Here is a 16,591-nt window from a genome sequence, read left to right on the forward strand (position 1 = left end):
CCCTATTATAAATTGATGTATGTATTAGTGACTCCATGATTGGTTGGTTAGGTTTACTTGTCAGACCCTAGTACAGTGCACCTAGCGTGCCCAGGGCTTGTAATCCAAATGCTGATAGTGGGCTTGCAGCACGGGTTGTGCCACCCACAGAAGCAGCCATGTAAAGTGTGTCTCAGGTCTGCCATTGCAGAGCCTGTGTGCAGTCTGGTACTGCCATGTTGACTGGGCAAGTGCACCCACTTGCCAGTCCCTAAACCTTCCCTTTTCTGCATATTAGTCACCCCTTTGGTAGGCCCAAGGGCAGGGTGCATTGTAGGTTAAAGGTAGGACAAGCCCTGATGTGTGTGGCATGTCCTAATAGTGAATTTAAAGCCATTTTCGCTTTTCACTACTGCAAGGCTACCTGTTTTCCATAGGCCAGTGTGGAAAATGAGATTTTGCCTGACCAAGATGCCCCCTACGTGTACCCTATGTTACATGTATGTGCATGTCACCCATGCATATTTCTCTCAGTGGCCTGAATCACAAGGCCTCTGCAATCACGTCCTGCATTAAGGTGCCTGTCATCAAGTTTCCCAAACGTTAAGCTAACATGAAGGCCCATGTATTTGCATTGTGCACTTTTAAATAAATATCGTAATGAACCCTTTTTGTGGTTCAGTCTGAGCCACTTTCTGAATTAGGGTTTTCATGACTCCTGACACACTGAAAGCTGCAGTTACGTATCTCTGACCTCGCATACTTCTAGCTCAGCCGAAAGAGACCCAGCAAGGGTTGCCAAGACTGTATTATGAATAACAGTTATCTGCCTGCTGTACAGAGTCACATTCCTGCCCAGTGAGGAAGGTAAACAGACCCCGTCCGCGGAAGATAGGGCCTAGCCTCTATGTCTCCATTGAAGTAAATCACAGTGCTTGCATCCATAGAAAGCTCACAGCCCCCACGCAATGAACGAAGAAATATATGCTTTTTCTGATGCTAGTGATGAGCAACCTTTGCTTCAGATAATACATCCCCTGACTTAAGATATCAGTTAATACCAGACGTGCTGGTCGCCTTGACACTAAAGATCTCTCTACTAGACTGAAAGTCAGCTCTCCTCCCAGTTACACGTCAATTGCACGTCATGCTCAAATTGCGTGCACAAGTAGGGCAAAGTTCCAGCCTGCCATGTAACTCCTCCTCTATGTAGCCACCCACCTATCACCCACCTGTGACTCATCAAGTGTACACCCTCATGCACGCCCACATGCTCTTATCTCTTTCTTTCTTGCACTGCCTGGAGCGTTCCTCCCTATGTACAAGGAAAAAAATATATATGTGTTGTTCTCTGTAAATAATGTTCGGAGACCCTTCCTGAACCTCAGTGGTGATGGAACAGATTCTCCCTTAACTCGAGTTATTGGAATAAAGCCCTTTTAACTTGGACACCACAGACTCTCTGCCTCTCATTTGATACATGCTAATTGTTAATGCCTAGAAATTATGCCAGGGTAATATTTTATTTACCACATTAATTTGGTGCCCGAATAGGGGCATATCCCTTTCCCCACGCGCCGGTGTTGTAGGTCCAGCTTTGCCCCCTTCTACAGCCGTGACGGACTTTAAAGTGTACACGCCATCGGGATTTCCCGTTACTCCCTCAGGACCAGGAGGAGGACGGACTGTGACCAGGCATCCATACGAGGCGGTGAGGATTGCGGATCGTCTCAACCAGAGCCCGACTTGTGAGAGAGCAAGGTCCGAGGTTTCCAGAGGTCCACCCGTTCCGAGGCGCATGCGTAGACGTAGACGTAGATGCGTAGAAGTCCGAGGCCTTCAAGTTTCAAGTTTTGCTTCTCGGTGAGTACCACTATGGGGAATGCATAAAGTTTCAAGACGGGTTCATTTTATATGAACACGGTCAAGACGGGTCCACGGTAAAACGTGGGCACGGTAAAGACGGGTTCACGTTATTCGTGAAAACGGTAAAGACGGGTCCACGGTAAAACGTGGGCCCGGTAAAGACGGGTCCACGGTAAAACGTGGGCACGGTAAAGACGGGTCCATGGTAAAACGTGGGCACAGTAAAGACGTGTCTCATTTTTGAGACCGGTATGGTTGTACTGTATCCCAGTGCATATAGTTTTTCAAGTACATGTTTAGTTCTCTGTATTGGTTTAGATCATGTTTGTTTTAATGTTATGATGTTTTAGTGTGAATGATTGTTGATTGGTTCAGTCTATTTTTGTGTATTGTATTTCCATTGTGTTGGTTTCAACATGCCACTGTTTTCAAAATTGCGTCAGATAGGGACCAGAAAAGGTATACTAGAAGAGTCAGTTAACATCCCGCCTAGAGACACACCTGGTCATTATATGTATAATAAGCATGGATTAGACGCCATCTTGTTTTTAGATTTATGGGTAGACTATACAAAGGACCTGGAGGAAAAGTATAGATGGCCTGTCTCGGGAACATGGGATCCTGAATGCATTATGAGAGTAGAGGAAGCGTTATGGAAAAAGAAGTCAAGACCCTCTCAGAAAGATGCCATTGAATTATGGCGCAAAGAGTCACATAGGAGAACAGAAAAAGAATTGAACAAGGTAGAGAGAACTAAACATGCAGCGGAAAAAGCGAAAGAAAAAGAATTGCGGGAGGAGGGGGAACGGGTCAAATTAGAACAGGTTGACAGAGAAAGAAATGCCGTCGTTACTGGTATTTACCCCGTCCTCTCAGAAGAACTAGCTAGAGTGACCTCCTCAGAAACACCCAGTAGGTCGCGAACGCCACCACCTGTACCCTTTAGAGTATGTAGAAAGAAGCTGACAGCATCAGAGGCTTTTATTTCCTCCTATCTAGAAGAGTCCCCATATATATAAGTTTACTGTGTAGTTCCTTGTAAATAGCTCCTTGTAAATATGGTTTATGAAGAGCATGTCATTATTATAACTTGTTGAGTTTCTTGTGAATATGGCTTGTGAATAGCGCCATGTGGTTATGGTTTGTGCAGAGCATGTTATCATTACGTTAGGCAGGAGAGAGCTGGATCTCTTTCAAGTACTTGGAGAAAACGTTTTGGAGATGTGCGTACGTGTTATGTGATAACGTGGAGAGATGAGTTCATGACTTTCCCATGTACTGCAGTCATTGGGGAAAGATTGTGCTTCAGCTGCCAAAGAGTTAATATCTTGTATTGAGAAGGCAGTATTTGTTTTAAAATGCTGTTTAACATGCATGGTTATGTGAGCTGACACTAAAAGTCAGTGAGTGCTTAGATTGATGATGGTTTGATTTAACTTTTTCATTGGTTGCTGGGTCTGCCTATGTGCTTTGTCAGTTTGCTGACTGAAATGGTAACGTCTTGCATGGAGAGTAAAGAAGTGTTCATTTAACATTCTATTTCAAATGCGTCCGTGTATTTGTGTGGGTTTGCCTTGGAACACTTGATTTAATGTGTTTGACTCAGAGGTCGGTAAGTTGTAAATAAACCAGTCGGATTGAGATAAGGGTTTGCACAGGGTGCTTTAATGTTTTCACGGTTGAGAAGAAAATATAAAACAGACCCATCATAGAATGTGCTTTTAATTAGTGTAATGCAACCGTGTGTTTTTTAAATTAGAATTTGTTCTACAAAATATACATTATTAGGCTTCCCAATGCAAGCTGCCCTTTAGAATAGCGTGTGACAGTTAATCCACTCCATTAGAAAACATGTTTTTTTTGGAAATGATGAATCTGGCCCTTTTAATAAGTAGAGTAGAAGAGCTTGCACACTTAATTATGAAAATCTTGGTTCTGCAATGCAAAATTATGGTGTTTCACATGTTATTTTCAAAAAGTAAAATGTGATGTGTTTCCATGTCATGTTGTTCTGTTTCTTTTTTTCCTTTGCAGCTAGTAACAATATTTTATGATATAATTATTTTTAAAATGCTAGCATGTGTCTAGGTTACGAAATAAGTTAAAATATGTCCTTAGTAATTACTGATTTTAGGATGCTTTTTATCACGTTTTGAATTTGCTTCAGTTAAGTTAGAGAATGTTGGTTAGCTCTCTGGCCTGGGTACAGATGTGTTTTGAATTGCAGAGAATGTGTTTTTCGACCTTGAGGTGGCCTGACTCCCAGGGAAAGATATTTTGTAAAGGGAGGGCTTTTCCCTCTTGGAGCACCGAGCAGTGCCTGTCTTGTTATCATTGGCCATACTCCAATTCTTTTCCGCTGACAAGTTGTTGGCAGTCCTCCAACTGACTCAGGCTTCCTTCGCATGCAGATAAAGGATGCTTGCAATTTGACCAAGTTCTCTCTCCAGTAACTTGGCAACTGTTCTTAGCTCTCGGAGTTTTGAAAGGGTGGAGGAACAGCCCTGTGGGTGACATCACGATGAAGGGGAAGGCAGTGTAGAGAAAAAAAAACTTGATGAGCCGCAGAGAAATGTTTATATAAGGGGGGGGGTCAAGTTGCTCTTCCTTACAGCCAGCACTGAAAGCTTCATTGGCTTCAGATAAGGCATGCTTGCAAATGAATAGTTTTTTCCCTCGTAGTGTAAACAGAATAATTGGCAGGAGTTTCGCTCTTGCAATGAGTCCTAGCATTTACAGTCAAGCATTAAAAAAAAAACAGCTGGACAGTATTTATATGCCTCCCAACACTGCCTTACTACAGTACGTAGATGACATCCTGATTACAGCACGATCAGAACCAGAATGCGAGAATGCATCACTGACAGTTTTACATTTTCTGGCTGACAAGGGGCACAAGGTGTCCCCTTCAAAGTTCCAGTTCTGTGAACAGCAAGTGGTGTTCCTTGTACACTTGCTGTCCAAGGATGGGTGACAGCTAACACAAGAACGTATACATAGCTCATTTCTAGCCTTTCACAGCCCAAGACACAAAGGAAGTACGGGCCTTCATTGGCCTCACTTCATACTGTAGGCAATGGATTCCCCAGTATGCCTATCTAGCCAAACCACTCATACAATTGACAACACAGGAGGCAGCCACTCCGACTGTCCTCCCTTGGACACAAGAACACACCTTGGCATTTGAGGAATTAAAAAGAGCATTATGTCAAGCGCCAGTTTTAGCGACTCCATGTTACAGTAAACCTTTTATGCTTTTCGTAACTGAACGAGATGGAACAGCGTTATCTGTCCTCACACAAGATCAAGCAGGAAAACACAAGCCTTGCGCTTATTTTTCTAGTACACTAGATCCAGTGGCCCAGGCTCTGCCTGCGTGCCTGAAATCAGTTGCAGCAACAGCCCTAGCCATCAGACAAAGTGACTCGATAGTGTTGGGTCACCCCCTGACAGTAAAGGTACCACATGCAGTGGAGGTTCTCTTAAACAGGACACAGACACAACATTTGACTGTAGCAAGACTGACAGGATATGAACTGACATTATTTCAACCACACATAGAGATCAGACGTTGTAATATTCTGAATCCTGCAACACTTTTGCCCTCAAGTACAGTAAATGCACCGCCACACGACTGTGTGGAAGTAATGAATATAGTGACGAGACCAAGACAAGACCTGACAGATATTGCACTTCCAGACCCAGACTTAACGCTCTATGTAGATGGATCATGCATGAGAATGAGTGCAGGAGAATTAGTAGCAGCATATGCTGTGACCACTGCTACTAAAGTCATAGAGACACAGAAAATAGACACACTATCAGCACAAGCAGCAGAGCTCATCGCTCTGACACAAGCCTGTATAAGAGCTAAGCACTTGAAAGTAAACATTTATACTGACTCACAATATGCTTTTGGCGTTGTTCATGATTTCGGGGTCTTATGGAGGGAGAGAGGTTTCTTGACCTCCCATGGGACCAAGATCCAGCACGGCCAGCTCATTCAAGCCCTGTTGGAAGCAATACATTTACCTATAGCCATTTCTATCCTGAAGTGCAAAGCTCACACCAAAGTTACAGACACCATTTCCCAGGGTAATGACCTGGCAGACCGAACAGCTAAACTTACAGCCCAGACAGCCCAGACACCAACAGACACGACAAGGACAGAGGTACCATTACTGATAACATGTATGACAGTCAGGGATCCCACTCAAGATGAACTCGACATACAGACACATGCCACTGCAGATGAGATAAAGAAATGGACTGAACAAGGAGGGTTTCAGACTGAACAAGGTTGGATGACTAAGGGAAAAGGTACATGGTTTCTTCCAGATTCTATGGTACAAGTAATCATAAACACAGCACATAGTCCAGCACACTTGGGAGAAAAGGCAATGATAGACAGCTTACAGAATATCTGGTTTAACAAACACATGCGTGCAGCAGCGAAACAGAAAGTACGAACATGTATATCTGTTGCCAGTTCAATCCAGGTGAAGGCATTCCGGTGGAACAAGGCGGATTTCATCCTCCTGACCACCCTTTTGAGGTCCTCCAGATGGATTATATCCAAATGAACAGATGTAGAGGTTACAAGTATGTCTTGGTAGTTGTGTGTGCACTATCTAGATGGACAGAAGCATATCCAGTTCCAGATTATACTGCTGTGACAACAGCCAGGCAATTAGTGCGCGAGTACTTCCCCAGGTATGGATTGCCTCGGGTCGTATATTCCGATAACGGTCAGCCATTCTCCTCTGAATTAATGAAACAGGTGTCTCTTCTGTTAGGATATACTTGGAAATTCCATTGTGTAAGACACCCTGAAGCAGCAGGCCTTGTGGAAAGACATAATCAGACAATCAAAACAAAACGTGCTAAGATATGTGCAGAAAAAGGCGTGGATTGGATGGTAGCCTTACCGGTTGCCCTCTTTTACATGCGTATGGTAGCTCATTCCAGAACAGGCCTATCCCCGTATGAAGTAGTCTTCGGTAGACCGCCAAATATGTGGGGTACGCCTATGCCTAAAAGAATAACTGATGTTGACAGTAACATGCTGACAGATTACCTGGCTTCCTTGATGTCTGCACTACTTTCTTGTCGTTCACAGGTTGCTGCCGCCTTCCCTGACACACCCAGGTCAAGGAGCATGCCATATCACCAGGCGATTTTGTATGTGTCCGGAATTTTGATCGTTCAAGCCCCCTCGAGCCTCGCTGGAAGACCCCGAAATTAGTGCTTCTTACAACAAGGACCGCGCTGAAGGTGGAGGGACGCAAAGGATGGATCCACGCTCAGCACTGTAAAAGACACTTTGGACAATCTGGTACTTTAGTAAAAGATACAGACACTAAAAACATTAAAGACAATACAGACTTTGCGCCGCTTGCGCCGCCTGCGCCGCCTTTACTAGAAAAGACTCCACAGCAGGAGTATAGGTCTAAGTTGAGATCTAGTAAGGGGAAACAACCATTACAACGCAACTTTTACAACGCACTACCATTACAACAAAACTTTTACAATGCAAAAACCATTACAACGTAAGTATTGGTAAGTATATAATTATATTTTAAATTTTATATGTTTGGGTTTTTTAAGGGGTATTTTTAGGGTTCAGGGTCAGTTTTCAGTTTTTGGGTAAAGGGGCATTTTTAGGGTTCAGGGTCAGTTTTCAGTTTTTGGGTAAAGGGGTATTTTTAGGGTTCAGGGTCAGTTTTCAGTTTTTGAGGAAAGGGGTATTTTTAGGGTTCAGGGTCAGTTTTCAGTTTTTGGGTAAAGGGGTATTTTTAGGGTTCAGGGTCAGTTTTCAGTTTTTGGGTAAAGGGGCATTTCTAGGGTTCAGGGTCAGTTTTTAGTTTTTGGGTAAAAGGGTATTTTTAGGGTTCAGGGTCAGTTTTCAGTTTTTGGGTAAAGGGGTATTTTTAGGGTTCAGGGTCAGTTTTCAGTTTTTGGGTAAAGGGGTATTTTTAGGGTTCAGGCAGGGTCAGTTTTCAGTTTTTGGGTAAAGGGGTATTTTTAGGGTTCAGGGTCAGTTTTCAGTTTTTGGGTAAAGGGGTATTTTTAGGGTTCAGGGTCAGTTTTTAGTTTTTGGGTAAAGGGGTATTTTTAGGGTTCAGGGTCAATTTTCAGTTTTTGGGTAAAGGGGTATTTTTAGGGTTCAGGGTCAGTTTTCAGTTTTGGGGTAAAGGGGTATTTTTAGGGTTCAGGGTCAGTTTTCAGTTTTTGGGTAAAGGGGTATTTTTAGGGTTCAGGGTCAGTTTGGGGTTTTTGGGTAAAGGGGTATTTTTAGGGTTCAGGGTCAGTTTTGGGTTTTTGGGATACAGGGGTATTTTTAGGGTTCAGGGTCAGTTTTGGGTTTTTGGGTACAGGGGTATTTTTAGGGTTCAGGGTCAGTTTTGGGTTTTTGGGGTACAGGGGTATTTTTAGGGTTCAGGGTCAGTTTTGGATTTTTGGGGTACAGGGGTATTTTTAGGGTTCAGGGTCAGTTTTGGGTTTTTGGGGTACAGGGGTATAAGGTAAAAATAAAATTAAATTAAATTTAAATTAAATCAATTAAATAAAATTAAATTAAATTAAATTAAATTAAACTATATTATTTTCAATTATTTTAAATTAAAAAAAAATAATATATACTTACCAATACTTACGTTGTAATGGTATGCGTTGTAAAGGTACCTGCGTTGTAAAAACATGCGTTGTAAATACATGCGTTGTAAAAGTTTTTGCGTTGTAAAAAATTTGTTGTAATGGCATGCGTTGTAAAAGTATGAGTTGTAACGTCATACATCCTCTAGTAAGTCAGACGTAGTTTAATTGTTTAAGTCCACTCTGTGGTGAATCGGTTAGACTAGATTTCTGACATGTATAAGATCACAGACGAGAATAGTAAGAAAAACAAGATGAAAGCAAAATACTGCAAGTTAGTACACAGTAGATGTATAGTTACTTTGATCATTCTTTTTATTCTGTGCATTGTTATAATCTGTGTCAGTTTATTACTACATGTTTTCTTTCCTATTTCCTCACATATACACTCTTCCAGTAACAGCACCATAGAGCATACATTTAGTGAACTGCCACCTCATGAATTGTCATATCGACTTGCATTGCGTAACAATACTTTTATTCAAATGTTACACCATTCTCACCAGACCAGCAATGCGACTGATTGCTGGGTATGTGGCCAACTGCCACCTTATCAAAGGGCGAAGGGAGTTCTGCCCTTCTATCCTCTAGCGTTCTCACACAATGGTTCATGTGGAGCATGGTTTGCCTTAATGACCTCAACAGATAGAAAGTACATAGCTTATCCAGGTGGCTGGATATATGGAAACCTGAATAAAGTAATGAATGAAGCATGTTTTCCAGACAAAGACGGATTTCCCCAAAGGAAGGGAACCGATCTAGAGAATGAAGAGTACGAGCAGGGAAATGCATCCGTTAATTCTATAATGTTAAATGTTCAGCCCAAGCAAAATACAGGTCCACCGTTTATTTCAGTTCTACCAGCAAAAGGTGATTTATGTGTTAATAAGAAAGGCTCAGTACATATGGGACACAGCGAGTGTAAAGTTGTAGTAGAGTTTAATGATAAAGGACTTTCTTCTTTCAAAACATCACGCCATACCTATTTCATTTGCGGTCAGACAGCCTATGTACATCTGCCCTTAGACTGGGGTGGGACTTGTTATATAGCATTCTTATTGCCACCTGTATTCTTGGCCCCATCCCATTATCATAGAGATTCACGACTAGAACATGTTAGAGTAAGGAGAGAGACAGATGCCTCAGTGATTGATCAGACTGAAACAGCTTGGGAGCAATATACCGATTTCAACAAAGGATTCTTTTTCTTCATAGGTCCCGTCCAAAACAGTAAACTGATACGCAAGTTAACAAGGACTCTTGAGGCAGTAGTGAATGTGACTGCATCCGCCCTGGCGAACTTGACCCAGGAACAGTCTGCTATGAGACTTGTTGTTCTTCAAAATCGCCTCGTTCTAGACGTCATCTTGGCGGATAGGGGCGGAGCTTGTAGCGTGATCCGATCTAGTTGTTGCGTTTTCATCCCAAATAACGCGCCATCTGTGTATGCAGCGATAACAAGGCTCCACAAGATTGCTCATGGCATACATCAAGACCCAGGCACATGGACTTGGTCCAGTTGGCTCTGGGGTGTGATGTCTGCTTGGGGATGGAAAGTGTTGTCGTTCCTAGGAGTGATACTGCTTATGATATTCGGCTGTTGTCTCTGTCTGCAGTGTGGCCCGGCCATTTGCGGCCTGTGTGCAACTGCATGTGTTCCACATCCAAGTATATAAAGGGTTAAGGACGAACAAATGATGCTGTATGATCAACTATACGGTCTCATGAATATAGATGTATCCTGAAGGGTTAAGTAGGGGACAAGGAGGGAATGTGGAAAATGAGATTTTGCCTGACCAAGATGCCCCCTACGTGTACCCTATGTTACATGTATGTGCATGTCACCCATGCATATTTCTCTCAGTGGCCTGAATCACAAGGCCTCTGCAATCACGTCCTGCATTAAGGTGCCTTTCATCAAGTTTCCCAAACGTTAAGCTAACATGAAGGCCCATGTATTTGCATTGTGCACTTTTAAATAAATATCGTAATGAACCCTTTTTGTGGTTCAGTCTGAGCCACTTTCTGAATTAGGGTTTTCATGACTCCTGACACACTGAAAGCTGCAGTTACGTATCTCTGACCTCGCATACTTCTAGCTCAGCCGAAAGAGACCCAGCAAGGGTTGCCAAGACTGTATTATGAATAACAGTTATCTGCCTGCTGTACAGAGTCACATTCCTGCCCAGTGAGGAAGGTAAACAGAACCCGTCCACGGAAGATAGGGCCTAGCCTCTCTGTCTCCATTGAAGTAAATCACAGTGCTTGCATCCATAGAAAGCTCACAGCCCCCACGCAATGAACGAAGAAATATATGCTTTTTCTGATTCTAGTGATGAGCAACCTTTGCTTCAGATAATACATCCCCTGACTTAAGATATCAGTTAGTACCAGACGTGCTGGTCGCCTTGACACTAAAGATCTCTCTACTAGACTGAAAGTCAGCTCTCCTCCCAGTTACACGTCAATTGCACGTCATGCTCAAATTGCGTGCACAAGTAGGGCAAAGTTCCAGCCTGCCATGTAACTCCTCCTCTATGTAGCCACCCACCTATCACCCACCTGTGACTCATCAAGTGTACACCCTCATGCACGCCCACATGCTCTTATCTCTTTCTTTCTTGCACTGCCCGGAGCGTTCCTCCCTATGTACAAGGAAAAATTTATATATGTGTTGTTCTCTGTAAATAATGTTAGAAGACCCTTCCTGAACCTCAGTGGTGATGGAACAGATTCTCCCTTAACTCGAGTTATTGGAATAAAGCCCTTTTAACTTGGACACCACGGACTCTCTGCCTCTCATTTGATACATGCTAATTGTTAATGCCTAGAAATTATGCCAGGGTAATATTTTATTTACCACACCAGAATGGGCAGTTTGATTATTACATCTTATAATCCTAACTGACTCAGGGAAATTTGAGTTTAGTATGCCCGAACTCAGGAGGGGCGTGGCTTGGCCACCAACGGGAATGGACGTGTGAGCACGAAGCTCCGTGCCCACCTCTGAGTTATCCTGCTTGATTTTGCCCTGCTGTCCCTAAAAGGCTGACCAGCAATCACTACGGCTGCGTAGCCCCTGCGGAGCCGCCCGCTGTGGCGAATATCGGCCTACAGCGACGACGCGCGGATTTGCCCGGGAGTGCCCCCTGCCCGGCGCCGGCCATCTTGCTGCGGCCTGCGCCGCCGAGCTCATCCCTGGACTGGGGTGTACGGTTGGCCGGACCAGAGAGCGACCGCGCCGGCCTCCATCTGCGGCAGCACCCGGTGACCAGAAGTGGCGTCAGAGCATGGATGCGGCTGGTGCGGCGGACCTTGGATCACCCGGGGGTCCTGACGGTGACTAGTTGTGGCAGAGGAAAGCGAAGATACCGCAGCGGTCCCGTGACGCTTGACCCATGGGGAGTGGCTGCGGAGCGGCCTGTTAGGAGGAGCAGATCTCCCCGGCGGCCGCCCGGCTACTGTGACTGGAGTGAGTGACCTGGCGGTGGGGGCGTGTTGTGGCGCAGGGGGCTTCTGCTGCTGCCTCTGCAGGTCGGTGCTGTGTGCATCTGCAGACTGGGGGGTTTGCCCGGGACCCTGGCCGCGGTCACTGGCGGTATTACCCAGCTGCCCCGCCTGCCTATCCCCGTAACTGTCCTGGAGTGCCGGCGACCACCGGGCGCGGGAGCCATACGTGCCGCGCCGGTGCTGGACCGTGCGAACTTGGTTGGGGAGTGGAGCAGCCTGCTGAAGCCCCTCAATAGCCTGGGCTGACTACGAGTGACCCGAGGGTGCTGCCGGGGATTCGCCTCCTCTACTGGGACCCAATTACTGGAGAGCGTCCATCATCACCTTTGGTTTTTCTTTGAGCGGTCTTGAGGCCTCACCCCCAAGCGGCCATTGATGGTGTGGATACTGGGCCCTGACTGCCTGGTGCGGGCCCACCTACGTGGCTAGAGACACGGCTCCCTCGGGCTTGCGGTGCTGCTGATGGATTGATGTTGCCACGGTTGCGGAGGCTTGGAGGGGGTCTGGTGTCTCCTTGAACCACCTGGCCGGCTGGGCCCGTTTTGGAGACCTGTGGACGGCGGAGTGCAGCCCGCCGTTGGGGGAAGCCTTATCGCCTTTGTGATCAGGGTTACGAACAGTTGCTGTGCAGGGGGTGCTCCTGGCGGACCTGCCTTGGGAGGACAATCACGGACGCGGGGCCGGGGGTTTCATGAGCATTGGCACGATGGGGAAACTGCGTACGAAACCGGGAGCAATACCCCCTGACTCTGTGGTGGACCTACCCGGTGATCGCGACCTGGGCCCATCTGGGGACCCCATGGCGGGGCTGCAGCAGTGCCAAATGGAACAGATACTGAAAGCCATTGCCGACACGAGGGAGGCCCTACATCACGACATCGCTCAGGTGTCCACTGGCCTGGGACTCCTGCGTGCAGACCACGGGAGGCTGGTGGACCGTGTCACGCAAGCCGAAGTCACGCTGGCTTTGCTGGAGCCGGCTCACAAAGTGACGGATGCCGCCCTGGGAGACCTGCACAGGAGAGTGCAACTGCTGGAAAAGAGAGCCGAGGATGCAGAAGGCCGCAACAGACGTAATAATATACGCGTGGTGGGTCTGCTCGAAAAAACAGAGGGGTCTGATATGGTGAGCTACCTGGAAACATGGCTTCGCGAGGTGGTTGCTCCTGAGGGCCTGACACAATTTTACACACTGGAGCGTGCTCTCCGGGTCCCGGCCCGCCCTCCGGCACCGGGGCGACCCCCTCGCCCTGTTGTAGCGCGCCTTCTGTACTACAAGGATAGAGACATGATCCTGCAGAGAGCTCAGGCAATGGGGCCCTACCAAGTGGACAATGCACGTGTCTCCATCTACCCCGATTACTCTTTTGAGGTGCAGCGCCACCGTTCCTCATTCCTCGCTGTGAAGAAGGCGCTTTGAGATGAAGGTATCCGATACTCACTCTTGTTTCCGGCCCGCCTACGGATAATGTTAGATGGCAAATCCTCCTTTTATAATACTCCTGAGGAAGTGTGGCACGGGTTGGAATCTTATAAAGCTGGGACCGATGCTCGCACGACGCCGGGGGAGCTACAGAACTTTGCACCCAAGCCTAGGCGGAGTCGTCGTAACAGAGGACGAACAGCGCGGATGCCCTCGGAGTCACAGACGGAACTGGAGCACAAGGAGGCCCTCAAGGCGGTTTCCACCATTTCCAAGGCGATGTCCTCTGCAGCTACAGTGGACTCCGGTTCCCGAAGGGGGTCGCCTGATGCAACTTCTGAGGGCTCGGGGGGGCGGCGATCAACCGCTGCCCCATGTCACGCCACGGACTGCGGATGGCCTCTTGGACGAGTGACCCTGGCGCCTCCCTCGACATGGTATAGTACGAGACTGTGTTTCAGTACCTGGGGCGGGGGGTGAGGTTTTGAGTGTTGCGGGCCTGACGTGGTACTGGAGGCAACCTTTGCTTCGGGGTCTTTATGATGGCTTCCTAAGACTGTGGGACATCAGGGAAGTTATAGGGGAGGTTGGGTGATCAGATTACGACTGCCTCGTTGTCCACGCTCCTGAGGTGCGAGCCCCCCTCGCTCTCACACTGGTTGTGAGACTCTGGTGGCTACCAGAGACTTTCTTTAATTGGGGATTTTTGACTTTGGATGCGTGCCTGCGGTTTAGAGCCTGTTCTGGGGGTGGGTGGGAAGGGGGTTCGTGGGTTGTGTTGGGGTTCCTTGGGATTGTCAGTGCGCCCGGGGCTTTGATGAACAGACGATTTGCAGATATACTTTTGAATGGGGACCCTACCTGAACTGAAATGTATAACCTGGAATGTGAGGGGATTGAATTCCATGATAAAGCGACACAAGGTACATGCCTATTTGGTGCGCAGAGGGGTCCAAGTATCCTTTGTGCAGGAAACGCATCTGGATCAAACTGAGGGGAGGGCCTTGCAGCGCAGGTGGAGGGGCCAATTGTTTTATACTACCTTCTCGGCGTATGCACGGGGAGTTCTGGTATGGGTGAGAGCAGGAGTGCCATTCCAACCCATGACTACAATGGTGGATCCCGAGGGGAGATTTGTGGCAGTGCAGGGCCGACTAGATGGGAGGGACTTAACGCTCTGTAGTGTTTATGCCCCGAATGTAGAGCAAGCGGCCTTTTTTGCACGCTTATCAGGTAAACTGGCAACGGTCCTGGCGGGCACGATTTTACTTGGGGGGGACTTTAAATCTGTTGTTGATGTGGAGCTGGATAGGTCACACCCACCACTGGCTCAGTCCCCGGTGCATAAAGCGGTGAAGGGGAGACGGGAATGGCAGGACACTTTGGGTCTAGTTGACACTTGGCGGACGCACCACCCTACTGGGAGGGATTATTCATTTTATTCTGCACCACATGCCCTACATGTCCGGTTAGACAGTGTTTTATGCTCGCCAGATATACAGGGGTTGGCTCGCCACAGTGAATACCTAGCGAGGACAATTTCTGACCATAATCCCTGTTTGGTGGCTGTCCAATGGACTAGGCAGTGACAGGCGATTCCCACCTGGCGTTTGAATCCGCTGGCGTTGGAAGATTGAGTTTTTAAATTAGGGGTGCAGGAAGGTGTGGAGCGTTACTTTGCCGAAAATGAGGGGACGGCATCAAGTAGGGCCCTCGAATGGGATGCCTTTAAGGCGGTGATTCGGGGAGTTTGTATTTCATCCACGGCAGGGGCTCGCAAGACTCTGTTGCAGGATCTTGCGAAGTGTGAGGATCAACTACGCCTGGCTGAGCGCGCCCACCATGCAGCTTCAGGGTCTCACGCTGCGGTCTTGACTGCTCGTGAAGAGGTCGCGGTGCAAATGGAACAACTCCGCTGTTTTGACTATAAGGAATACCTTGTTCGGGCTCACGCTGAGCGGGATAACGTGGGCTCCCTGCTGGCCTGGCTGGCTAATCCGGCCGCCCGCGGTACCCCGATTTTGTCCCTGTCCACTTTGGAGGGCCGTTTGGTGTATTCCCAGAAAGAAATTAACGACCAATTCTTTATTTATTATGAACGCCTCTATAGGAGTGTGATGCCTGACATATCTGGCGATCTTGATGGTTTCTTAGCTGCGGCCCAGCTACCGCGTCTAGCTCCGGAGCAGGCGGATAGCTTAGGGGGTGAGATAGCGGAGGGTGAGATTCGTACAGCGATCAAGCATATGGCTCGCCGTAAAACCCCCGGTGTGGACGGTTTACCAATCGAGTTCTACGCGGCTTACGCGGACCTCCTTGTTCCACGACTGCAGGCTATTTACAAGGAAGCTTGGGACACCGGGGTGCTGCTGCAACCACCCGGGAAGCGCTTACAATTCCATTATTGAAATGCGGGGGGATGCCGGATCTCGCTCGGCTTATCGGCCGTTATCCATGCTTACAGTTGACTATAAAATCTAGAGTAAGATGCTCGCGACGCGACTCCTAACGCACATGAGAGCCCTGATCCACCCGGATCAGGCCGGTTTTATTCCCCAGCGCACCACGGCGACATGTATACGTCGGCTCATTCGGCTGATGGGGGAAGACTTCGGAGGGCTACCAGAAGCTGCTGTACTTTCCATTGATATAGAGAAGGCCTTCGACAGTGTTGAATGGCCTTATCTGTTCTGAGTGCTGAGGGCGTTTGGACTGGGTGACCGGTTTGTGAAATGGACGACATTGCTGTATACGGCTGCTACGGCTAGAGTGAAATCGGGTGCCACGATATCAGCCGCGTATCCGGTGAGTCGTGGGACGCGCCAAGGGTGTTCACTGTCCCCCCTCCTGTTCGCGCTGGCCATCGAGCCCTTGGCATCTCATGCTCGGATGGGACAGGCGTACGAAGGCTTGACTCTGAGGGGTGAGGCCCAATATATATCTCTATATGCCGATGATCTGCTGATGTTTTTGGCGGATGTGGACGAGTCACTACTCGGGGCCAACCACCTGCTCCATACTTTTGGCCAACACTCGGGCTGAAGGTCAATTGGGGAAAATCCTGCCTATTTCCAGTAACCCCCAGAGAAGATACACCCCAGATAACCAGGAACCTTAGGTGGGAGCATCAGTGTCTCCCGTATTTGGGCACCCATATTT

The sequence above is a fragment of the Lissotriton helveticus genome, chromosome 5_1 (genome assembly GCF_964261635.1).
Source record: "Lissotriton helveticus chromosome 5_1, aLisHel1.1, whole genome shotgun sequence".
Lineage (NCBI taxonomy): Eukaryota > Metazoa > Chordata > Amphibia > Caudata > Salamandridae > Lissotriton > Lissotriton helveticus.